Source organism: Ursus maritimus, unplaced genomic scaffold, assembly GCF_017311325.1.
Source record: "Ursus maritimus isolate PB19 unplaced genomic scaffold, ASM1731132v1 scaffold_9, whole genome shotgun sequence".
Lineage (NCBI taxonomy): Eukaryota > Metazoa > Chordata > Mammalia > Carnivora > Ursidae > Ursus > Ursus maritimus.
The window spans coordinates 34,042,860-34,054,041 of record NW_024427107.1 but is presented as its reverse complement, the minus strand read 5'-3'; the positions used below and the strand labels follow the sequence as shown (position 1 = coordinate 34,054,041).

The window sequence follows — 11,182 nt, the reverse complement described above, 5'->3', positions numbered from 1 at the left end:
TTTAAAAATATCCACTATATAAAAATTGTCCATAGTGTGCCTCGGTGAGAAATATTTTATGAACATCAGATTTATGGGAATATCAACGTCAAAAATTTAATTTTTAAGTTGAGCCTTCTTAAAACTTTTATTTCTATAATTGATGAAAGCCCTTGCATAAAATATGCTACATACTTAAATTTCTCCAAAATGATTCAAATAGGGTTCACACATACATTACCAAAAAGTATATTTGAAAAGTATATTTATCTGAATATTTGCAATGATTTATGAATATCTCATGCACTGTATTTTTAGGCCTGGAATAAAGACGTGTTAGAGCAAAAGATCAGCATTTCCCAATCCAGATCACTGGAATCATTGGGATGCTTCTTATAAGTACAGATTTCTGATCATTTTCCTGAGGCAACAAGATCTCCAAGGATAGAAGTCCGTGTGGACTTCTCTATTTTAAATATCCTTCTCCAAGGGGCACCTGAGTGACTCAGTCAGTTAAGTGTCTGCCTTCAGCTCAGGTCATGATTCCAGAGTCCTGGGATCAAGCCCCACATCAGGCTCCCTGCTGCTATTCCCTGTGCTCATGCTCGCGCTCTCTCTCTCTCTCTCTCTCTCACTCTCTCTCTCTGATAAATAAATAAATAAATAAATAAATAAATAAATAAATAAATAAATAAAAACCTTCTCCAGGTGATTCCTATTTGTAGCCAGGTTTCAATCCATGGCAAATAACTAAAAATGCCAATAGTAAGATCCACTGGATATAGTAAATTATCATTCAGTGTCAGGTAATGACATATATTTCTGGAAAATCTGCTTCATTCCATTTTTAATTGACAACCACCATGAAAATTTGGTCAGTGTTTTAAAATACTAAGCATTCATCTTGACAGCTTATTTCAATAATTTCAAAAATGATCATACTTAATAATGAACACTGACAAACATCTTAGTCAATATTTGCCACATGGCAATGAATACAAAAATCCTTGAGAAGGCTTTTCTTGTTTCACTGTCAATGTAAATAATAACAACACATTATAAAATATTTGTAATAGCTTTTTTCTCCTCGCCAAAGTTCCTAAAACACCATATTAATTCTTTACACAAAACAAATACTATATGCTTTAAGAATGCTATGTAAGTTAACTTAATTGAGTCACATAATGCAATGTGAATTTGATTTAATATGACAGTAGGCATTTCATGCCTAATCTCACACTATGGAGATACACAGAGCAAGAATCCACTCTTTTTTAAATCTAGTCACTGATATTATTAGAAGCTTTTCCAAGATCCTTTTTTTCCCCCATTTGGAACTAGCATTCTACAATCATCTATTTTAACACATCTATTTGTAATATATCAAGTACTTGTTATATGCCAAACATTGGACTAAGATCTTTACGCTATTTCTGTCTCATTATATATTTATATAACCTGACAAGGCTGCTATTCTTTATTGCCCATTCTACACATAAAGAAATCACAAACTTGATTCATATAAGTAGGAAGTGGAGGACACAGGATACAAAGGAAAACTAAATTGACTTGAAAATCCATTGTCAGGGTGCCTGGGTGATTCAGTTGGTTAAGCGATGGACTCTTGATTTTGGCTCAAGTCATGAGCTCAGGGTCCGGTGATGGAGCCCCAGGTCAGATTCCATGCTCAGCAGGGTGTCTGCTTGAGGATTCTCTCTCTCCCTTTCCCTTTGCCCCTTCCCTTGCTTGCCCTCTCTCACATTCTCTCTCTAAAATAAATAAATAAATAAATAAATAATAGATAGACAGATAGATAAATCTTTTAAAAAATTGTCTTTACCTTTTGGACATACTGCCCCCCTAAATAATAAAATGTATTAGTTCTTACTAAGTGCTAGCCATTATTCTAGGCAGTTTAAATGCTTCAGATAATTTATCCTTATACAACTATATTAGCTGATATTCTAATCATCCTCATTTTGTAGATAAAGAAATTGAGACCCAAGAAGTACTAAAATATGATCTCTTTCCTTTGTCTACATGGAGCCTATGCTACAAGACTTGGAAACTTACCCCAATCTGTGATCTGGGTAGATCATCTTCAGAGTAGCTAAGAAGTTTATACCAAAATGCTAAGACCTTCACTCTTGTCATTTTCTATATGTATGACTGAGTTGCCTGTTTCATCTTACCCTTGAGAACTTTCAAGATATGGTGATTGGTGTACATGGACCAGTGTTTATGATCTGTCTTCAAAGTAGTAAAAGATGTGGAAAATTAAAATGGGAAGAGTCAAATGTTAGAACTAGAAATGATATAATTTTCAGAATGAGGCCCTAAGTGCCCCATGATGCTGTGATGTATATTCTATATCACAAAATGTAATTTGACAGTATATTTCTATTTCTGAGTCTCTTTTGAAATAAAAATATATAGTTCTCAGAATTCAGTAGGCATGCATTATTGTCTAAAACTATTTGAAGTCTGCCACTAAATATGGATAAGAGAAGTAGATTAAGAAGTAGATTAAGAGAAATGATATAAATATAATTAGAAAGCCAGGGACACAGAAAGATTAAGAATTATGGCAAGGTTAGAGAGTAGAACATGGATCCAAATAACTATTTCACACTTGAATACTGTCCACAAGATAACTTTCATAACTTCCTGGGTACAAGTAAACACTGTCTATGGAAAAAATTCACTACTTTATTGATACTCACCTGCAAGGAAACTCATCTAAAGAAAGAACGTCAATTTCCTCAAGCAGATGAAGAGGAGATACATAGATTTACACACCTATAGATTACAAACCTATAGATTTACACACAAGAGCTCTAGAACTCTTTCAGGATGTTCTATATTCAAGGATCACAATATTAAATGTTTAAAATAGCAAAGCAGGTATTAAAAGGCAGGGACTGTGCTGAAAGGGAAAGAACGCCCATAAAGCCACAACACCCCTCTCTCTCTGTTATTGGTGTTTTCTTGTTTTTGTCATGTATTAAGATAAGTCAAAAGTGGTCAGACCTTGAAGGTTTTTGTTTTGTTCTGTTTGCTTTTACAGAAGCCAGAAGCTTGAAGTTTCATGTGAAATTTTGATTTTTAAATATTAATAACTGCTGTAGACTGAATTATGTCCCCCCAGAATTCATATGTTGAAGCCCCAGCCCCTAATGCAATTGTATTTGGAGATAAAGCTTTTAGGATACAAAGTTAAGTGAGATCATGAGGGTAAGGACCTAATCTGATAGTATTGGTAGTCTTCTAAGAAGAGGAAGAAAAAGATCTCTCTCTCCAAATGCACACACCAAGGCCAAGAGAGGACACAACAAGAAGGCAGCTGTCTGCAAACTAGGAAGAGAGCTTGCACCAGAAACTGAATCAACTGGCACCTTTATCTTGGACTTCTTGCTTTCAGAACTGTGAGAAATAAATTTCTGTCGTTTAAGACAATCTGTGGTTTTATGTTATGGCTGCCTGAGTAGACTAAGACAGTAACTTACTTTTTAAAAAGTTTAAAATTACCATGTGAATCAATCAAAATAATCTTTGGGTTGTACACCAATTACACTATCCCAGGCCAAGGGAAGGAGCACCGGTTAATGGCCTTGGCAGTGTTCCCTAATTGCATGACATGTAGTTACTTCTTGTATCCTCTACTAGACTGTGCCTATGATAAGAAATAAAAGAATCATAGTCTCATGGTCAAAATAACCTGAATTTGTATATTAATTTTTCTACTTTATATAAACTTAAGCAGGTCATTTAAACTTTGTATGTGAGGTACCTGGGTGACTTGGTTGGTTAAGTGTCTGCCTTTGGCTCAGGTCATGATCCCAGAGTCCTGGGATTGAGACCCACGTCGGGCTCCCTGCTCAGCAGGAATTCTGCTTCTCCTCCTCACTCTCCTTCTGTGCACTCTCCCTCTCTCTCTCTCAAATAAATAAATAAAATCTTTAAAAATAAATAAATAAACTTTATATGCCTGAGTTCCTTATATACCAAATGATAGATACATGTCAAAATAATAACAATTCAATTTTTAATATACAATGATTTTTTATCAATCTCAAAAACTTCTCTATACTACAACAAACTATGTCTTTTTCTTCCTAGCCACAGAGCTAAACTTCCAACCTCTCTTGCACTTAGATGTAGTCTCATAGCTGAGCTCTAGCCAATGGAACATGGAAGAGAGGTTGGGAGTAATTGTACCATTCCAGACCAGGCTCATCAAAATCTGCCCCCAATCTCACCAAAAAACTCTCCTACAAAATATTCTCCATGTATTTTTCCCTTCCAGCTTGAAGCAAATGAGCAGGGTAGACTTGAAAACCACACACAAAGATGGGAGAACAAAAGTTGGAAGGACTGAGTTCCTAAATCAGCCTACCAATCAAAAATAACCCTATAAGGCTTGATCTGAGAAATAAAGAAACTTCCATTATGTTAAGCCTTTGAGATTAAGGGTTTGTCTATAACAGCTAGAATACCCTAACAACTTATATCTCCTACATCCTATTCTTGCTTACAAATCTGGGAACATAATAAACTTTTAATAAAATACTTATTGATTAATTATATTTATGTGACTTCCCAAAGGCAATTTAGATTTTTCATTTTAAATTAATTAAAACAAGTCATAAAACTTGGATCTATTCAACCTCTTAGAGATTTTTTCCTCCTGAATTTGTCTTTTAAATATTGTAGCATCTACACATTTATTTGATGAAAATTGAAAAAAATGTGAATGTTATTCTAGTACATTAGAAGAAGGTGCAGGTATAATTTGATGCAAATTAAGTTCACTTTACATATATATATAGAGAGAGAAATAATATATTATACATTACATAAAATGGATTTACATTTTATTTTATTTATTAGTATATACTACATTGTATATAATGGATTTTATTATTCTATTGCAATATTAAGTTCAAGAAAAAATGCTCTGTAATAAGGCCAATGTATTTAACATGCCCTAGCTACTAAATGAAAAGATCACTCAATCAGTAATCTTCAGATAATGCCACTATAAAGTGTCACTCTGTTCAGTTTCCTCTGTACTTACTTTTAAATTTTTTGGAAATGTTAGTCTCTAGTTATGAATTCATTTGATCATCTTCCTTATCTATGGATACAGCTCATTACCAATGAATTCATGGCTTCAAAATCATTTGATTATTTTTTCAAAGGAGTTCCACTCTTATGCCATTATAATTGATTAGTAGATATATTCATCATAAAGATTAATCCCTAACTTTTTGTTTTCATAAAGTTCCTGGAAAAAAAATTAAAAGATCTGTTTTGACAAAGACAATTCAAAGATAAGACTTGAAGACCGAAACTAAACCTTTTAAGGGATATTGATCTGTCATAAAATTTTACTTCCCCTATTTTCAAAAGAAATATCTGATTAGCATATAAACTGAAGTTGTGCTTTATCTTTTATAAACTATTTCAACTTCTCATTTATTTATCTCTAGAAAAGGACTATCTACCTTTAGGATTGTTGTAGTAGTTCAAAGTAATAAAAGCAAAGCTCTGGCCCATTGTTTATAATATATTAGGCATGTAAAAATAATAACTATTACTATAAACCCTGTAATATAACTATTACTATAAACTACAGAATATGTAGTATATAATAACAAATTTTAGAGTTATAGGGGTGGCTCAGTGGCTCAGTCGGTTAAGCATCCAACTCTTGGTTTCAGCCCAGTTTGTGATCTCAGGGTCCTGAGATCAAACCCCACGTCAGGCTCTATGCTCAGCATAGCGTAAAGTCTGCTTGAGATTCTCTCTCCCTCTCCCTCTGCTCCTCCTGCTTGTGCTCTCTCTCTCTAAAATAAATATTTTTTTTTAAATGTAGAGATATAAACTCTACTTTCAATGAAAAGAGGACAAGAATTTGAGTCAATATTAAAGCCTTCTTTAACAACACATATGAAGTTCTTGTGTTAAATGTTAAGACTAGAATAGTCTAGCCATGAGAGAGACTTCTTTATTAAAAGGACTTAGACAATGAGTCTAAGGGAAACTTTTCATTGTTGTAACAGAACTATTATAAAGAAAATATCTGGCACTCATTGTGTAGAACATCACACCTTAGAAAAAAAGATCGTCACAGTTTCTACATCACGGCAGTCTTGATTCTCTAAAGAACTCTGTTGTTGCACACATCATGCATAAGAACTTTCTGTTGCATTGTTGATCTGGCAAGTAGTAAGTAATTGGGGTCTCCAAGGGCCACCACATTGCAACAAAAAGGAAATGAAAGTAAGTGGGTACCTGAGATGTGAGCAAGAAGTAGACAGGAAGGGCAGGGTTTTGAGGAGTGCACTAAGTAAAGCACTGCTAGGAGGAAAATGCAACTTGACCCAGGAACAGAAGGGGGGAGCCCAGCCTGAGGACCTTGCTTTAGAGAAAAACTCTTGAAGGAGAATGAAGTAGCGCCAGGTTCTTGATACACCCTGGTTCTAGGAAGAAACAGTTATAAATTCTCCCTGGGGGAAATTATCCACAATTTAGGTCACATGTTATCACATGTTAAGAATAAGCAAATCTTTCACAGAAAGATTATCTGCAAAGACAAGTTACCATGAGTGGAACATTAGATTTACACTCCTAAAGACTATAAATCTGGGTATGTTAGATATAGAATATAGAATGGTATAAAATATTTGTAGAAATGAAAGATAGAATAACGATGATCATGCGGCGCCTGGGTGGCACAGCGGTTAAGCCTCTGCCTTGGGCTCAGGGCGTGATCCCGGCATTATGGGATCGAGCCCCACGTCAGGCTCCTCCCCTGTGAGCCCGCTTCTTCCCCTCCCACTCCCCCTGCTTTTGTTCCCTCTCTCGCTGGCTGTCTCTATCTCTGTCGAATAAATAAATAAAGAATCTTTAAAAAAAAAAAAAAAAGAATAACGATGATCAATAAAAAAAGACTATCAGGAATGAACAGACAAATTTGAAAAAAAAACTTGGTTGAACTTTCCAAAATGAAAATTAAAATTATTAAAATTAAAAACAAAATGAAAAGGTTAAAGATCAAATTAGAGAGAGTTGAATAAGAAATTAAATTTGAAGATGTATCTGTAGAAATTCCCAAACACTTCAGAGAAATAATATTGGCAACAAGAGTAGACAAAAAGGTCGATGAAACAGAATAGCAAGCCCAGAAATAGATCCACATGTATACAATCAAATGATCAAATCAAAGGCACAAATGCAGTTCAATACAGGAAGGATAATTTTTTTCCAAAAATGGTATTATAACAACCGGACATCTAACTGGGGAAAAAGACACATGGGGACACAGACTTTACACCCTTCACAAAATTATCTCAAAATGGATCACAGACCTAAATGTAAAATGCCTAAGTATAAAACTTGCAGGAAAAAACATAGGAAAATAATCTAGGTGACCTTGGGTGTGGTGATGACTTCCTAGATTAAACACCAAAAACATCATTCATGAAAGGAAAAATTAATAAGTTAAACTTTATTAGCATTTAAAACTTCTGCTTGCAAGACACTATTGTGAGAAAGAAAAGACAATACACCTACTGGGAGAAAATATTTGCAAAACACCTATTTGATAAAGGACTGGTATCCAAAACATAAAAATAACTTTTAAAACTCAACATTAAGAAAACAAACAACCCAATTAAAAAATCGGTAAAAGATATGAACAAACACCTCACACAGAAGAAATACAGATGGAAAATTAGCATATAAAAAGATGCTCCACAACATATGTCATCAGGACATGCAAATTAAAATAACAAGACATCAGGGGCGTGTGGGTGACTCGGTTAAGCGTCCAACTCTTGATTTCGGCTCAGGTCAAGATCTCAGAGTCCTGAGATCGAGCCCCATGTAGAGCTCTGCATTGAGCGTACAGCCTCCTTAAGATTCTTTCTCTCCCTCTCCCTCTGTGCCTCCCCCCACTTGTGTGAGTCTCTCTCACTAAAAAACAAAACAAAGCAAAACAAAACAAAACAAAAACAAGATTATCACTACACACCTACTAGAATGGCTAAAATTCAGAACACTGACAACACAAATTGCTGTCAAGGATTGGAGCAATAGACACTCATTCATTGCTGGCGGAAATACAGTGGTACAGACACTTTGGAGGCCAGTTTGGTGGTTTCTTACAAAACTAAACGTACTCTTACCACACAATACAGCAATTGCACTCTTCAGTATTTACCCACCAAGCAAGTTGAAAACTTAACATTCACACAAAAACCTGTACATGAATATTTATAGCAGCTTTCTTCATAATTGCTAAAACTTGGAAGCAACTAAAATATTCTTCAATTGAATAGATAAACTGTAGTACATCCATACAATGAATATTATTCAGTGACAAAAGAAAATAAGCTATCATGTCATGAAAAAACATGAAGGAACCTTAAATGCATCATTGCTAAGAGAAAGAAATCAATTTGAAGTGGCTATAAACTGTATTTTTCCAAGTATATAACATTCTGGAAAGGGTAAAACTATAGAAATAGTAAAAAGATCAGTGGTTACCAGGGATTAGGGAAGGAGGGAAGAAGAGGTGAAATACAAGGAATGTTTAGAGCAGTAAATATTTCATATGATACTGCAATGGTGAATACATGTCCTTATGCATTTGTCAAAAACCATAGCATGTACAACACAGTGAACCCTATTATAAACATGGACTTCAGTCAATAGTAATATACCAATATTGACTAATTAATTATAACAAATATACCACACTTATGCAAAATGTTAATAATATGGGAAACTAGGAGAGAGGTAAAGGGTATTTGGAAACGATATTCTGCTCAATTTTTCTGTAAACATAAAACTGCTCAAAAAATAAAGTCTATTAAAAATACATGAATGAAATAAAAACATTTACTTTGTTGTAGTACACAATGAGGAATTAAGGTAAGAAGAGACTTGAGAATGGAAGTCTAATTGTAAATATGGTAGTCCTAGAGGCAGGTAATAAGAGCTAGAGTTGTATACTGGATAAAAGATATGTAGCAAGTATTAGAAATACAAAGGAACAGTAGAATCTAAGTACAACATATGGAAAAATAAAGAAACAAGTGAATAAAACATGCCCGCAAGATTTTCATGCTTCAATTACTAGGTAAATGGCAGGCATTCAGCAAATATGTTGTGAATGCCAACTATGTTCCTTGAGCTGAAATAGGCAATGAAAATGCAGTGGTGAACCAAATTCATATGATTGTTTTCTTCTGGGAATTTAGAGCCTAATTGTGATAACATTGATAAGGAATGGAGATGAGAAGCAAGTTTTCATAAGAATATGAGTTTGTTTCTTAAATCAAGATACAGGGAAATTTTAGGGTTAATCATATCTTAGAGATTATCTATAGCTTCTCTAACTTGAGAAAGTTTAAGAAAACATCCTCTAGACCAGAATTCCTTAAGAGGGCAAGAAATGGGAGAGGGGGATTATTGGTTCCTGGAACTAATTCCAATGTGTATGGAGGGGTCCCCCCACAAAATACCAAGCTATTCTGGGACTAGTAAGGGGTCTGAGAATTCAACTCAGTTCTTACACTACCTGGAGGTAGTACTAGATCTCACAGGTTAAGGGCTCAGTCCCGCAAGACTGCTCCCATCTCACTTCAGAAGACAATCACATGTAGCAGATCTCCAGATTACCCACAATTCTGTTCAATTTGGCTACAATGGGAGGTTTCCATGACTCCCTCCAAGTTCAAGTTTGGTTAATTTGCTACAGAGACTCACACAGGGTTAGGGGCACCACCCACCCACCCCCATCCAACCCCCTGTGCAGTTGAAAAAATCCATGTAGAAATTTTGATGCCCCCAAAACTTAACTAACAGCCTACTATTTGCCAGAAGCCTTACTGATAACAAAATTAAATTAATACATATTTTTATGTTAGATGTGTAAAGCAAGCTAAAGAAAAGAAAATGTTATGAGGCAAATACATTTACAGTACTGTACTACATACATAAGTGGAGGAAGCTAAGATGGCAGCATAGTAGGAAGACCCTAGGCTTGCTTCTTTCCTGGAAGACAGTTAGATAACTACCAAGTCATTCTGAATACCCAAGAAGTTGACCTGAGGATTGACAGAACAAACTGCACAACTAGAGGAGAGAGGAGGCCACAACAAGGAAGGTAAGGAAGTGCAAAGATGTGGTTTGGGGGAGAAGTGGATCATGATGCTGTGGAGAGGAGGAGAGGAGGATGCTGTGTCAAGGAGCAAGGTGAGATATTGAGAATAGAGGACACAGTGATATGCACAAGGAGAACGTTTCCCCAAAGCCATTGTCTGGGAAACTGAGAGGGGCTGATTTTTGTGTTTTTCCAATCAGCAGATCTCAAAGACAGGAATTTTAGAGGTCGGTGGGATTGGCTGGGATAGAGACCTGAGGGTGCTGCCCTATTTCCGGAGAGAAGGCACACAAGCAACCCGGAGGCTGGGGAGGGGGGGGTTGCTGGACATGGGACCATCAAGGGATGGCCTAAGGTATGCAGGGAGAGACTGTTCACTCTTCTTGGAGTGCATCTGCGAGAGCTGGTGTTCTTAGAGTCACCTCTCTAGGGACTAAAGAGCCAGTGGGTGCCATCTCCCTTCCCCCCACCCCTCAGCATAGGCCAGAGACACCTGCTGAGGGTGGCTAAAGCAGACACTGGCTGTTTAGCCTGTTTTGTTCCAAATCCCATGCTCCTGCACTCTGATGCGATTACCCTTCTTGGTGAAACCTGCATCAGTCCCAGTGTGGCAAAACCCTCCCCCAGAAAACCAGCACCAGTCCCCACCACACAAGGTCCTTCAAGTCTGAAGTTTTAAAAGTCAGAAGACTTGGCTGCAATACAGCCCAAAGTGCACTGAGTTTCTCCAGGCAGGCAAGCAACCTAGAAACAGAGAGCATGAAAATAGCAATCTGAAAAACACCTGGGATGCACAAGGGGAAATTATTCACTCTTCTAAGAGTGTTTCCCTGAGAGCAGGAAGCACAGAATCCTCTCCCCGGGGACAAAGGAGCTAGCTGGCACCATTTCCCTTCCCCACCCGTCAGCTAAACCAACTTCAGTTAAACAGCACAGTGTCAACACTGGCTGCCTAACCTGCTTACAACAAATCCTGACCCCCTAGGCTCGCTAGTACTGCTTTTCTCAGACAAGTGTTCCTAAGGAGCA

The 11,182-nt window shown here is 36.4% G+C and overlaps 1 protein-coding gene across 1 annotated transcript in view; it reads right to left on the bottom strand.

The window, feature by feature from the left end:
- Positions 1-11,182, bottom strand: part of CNBD1 (cyclic nucleotide binding domain containing 1) — a 327,265-nt gene that overhangs the window by 286,985 nt on the left and 29,098 nt on the right. The gene's annotated exons all lie outside the window — the stretch shown is intronic.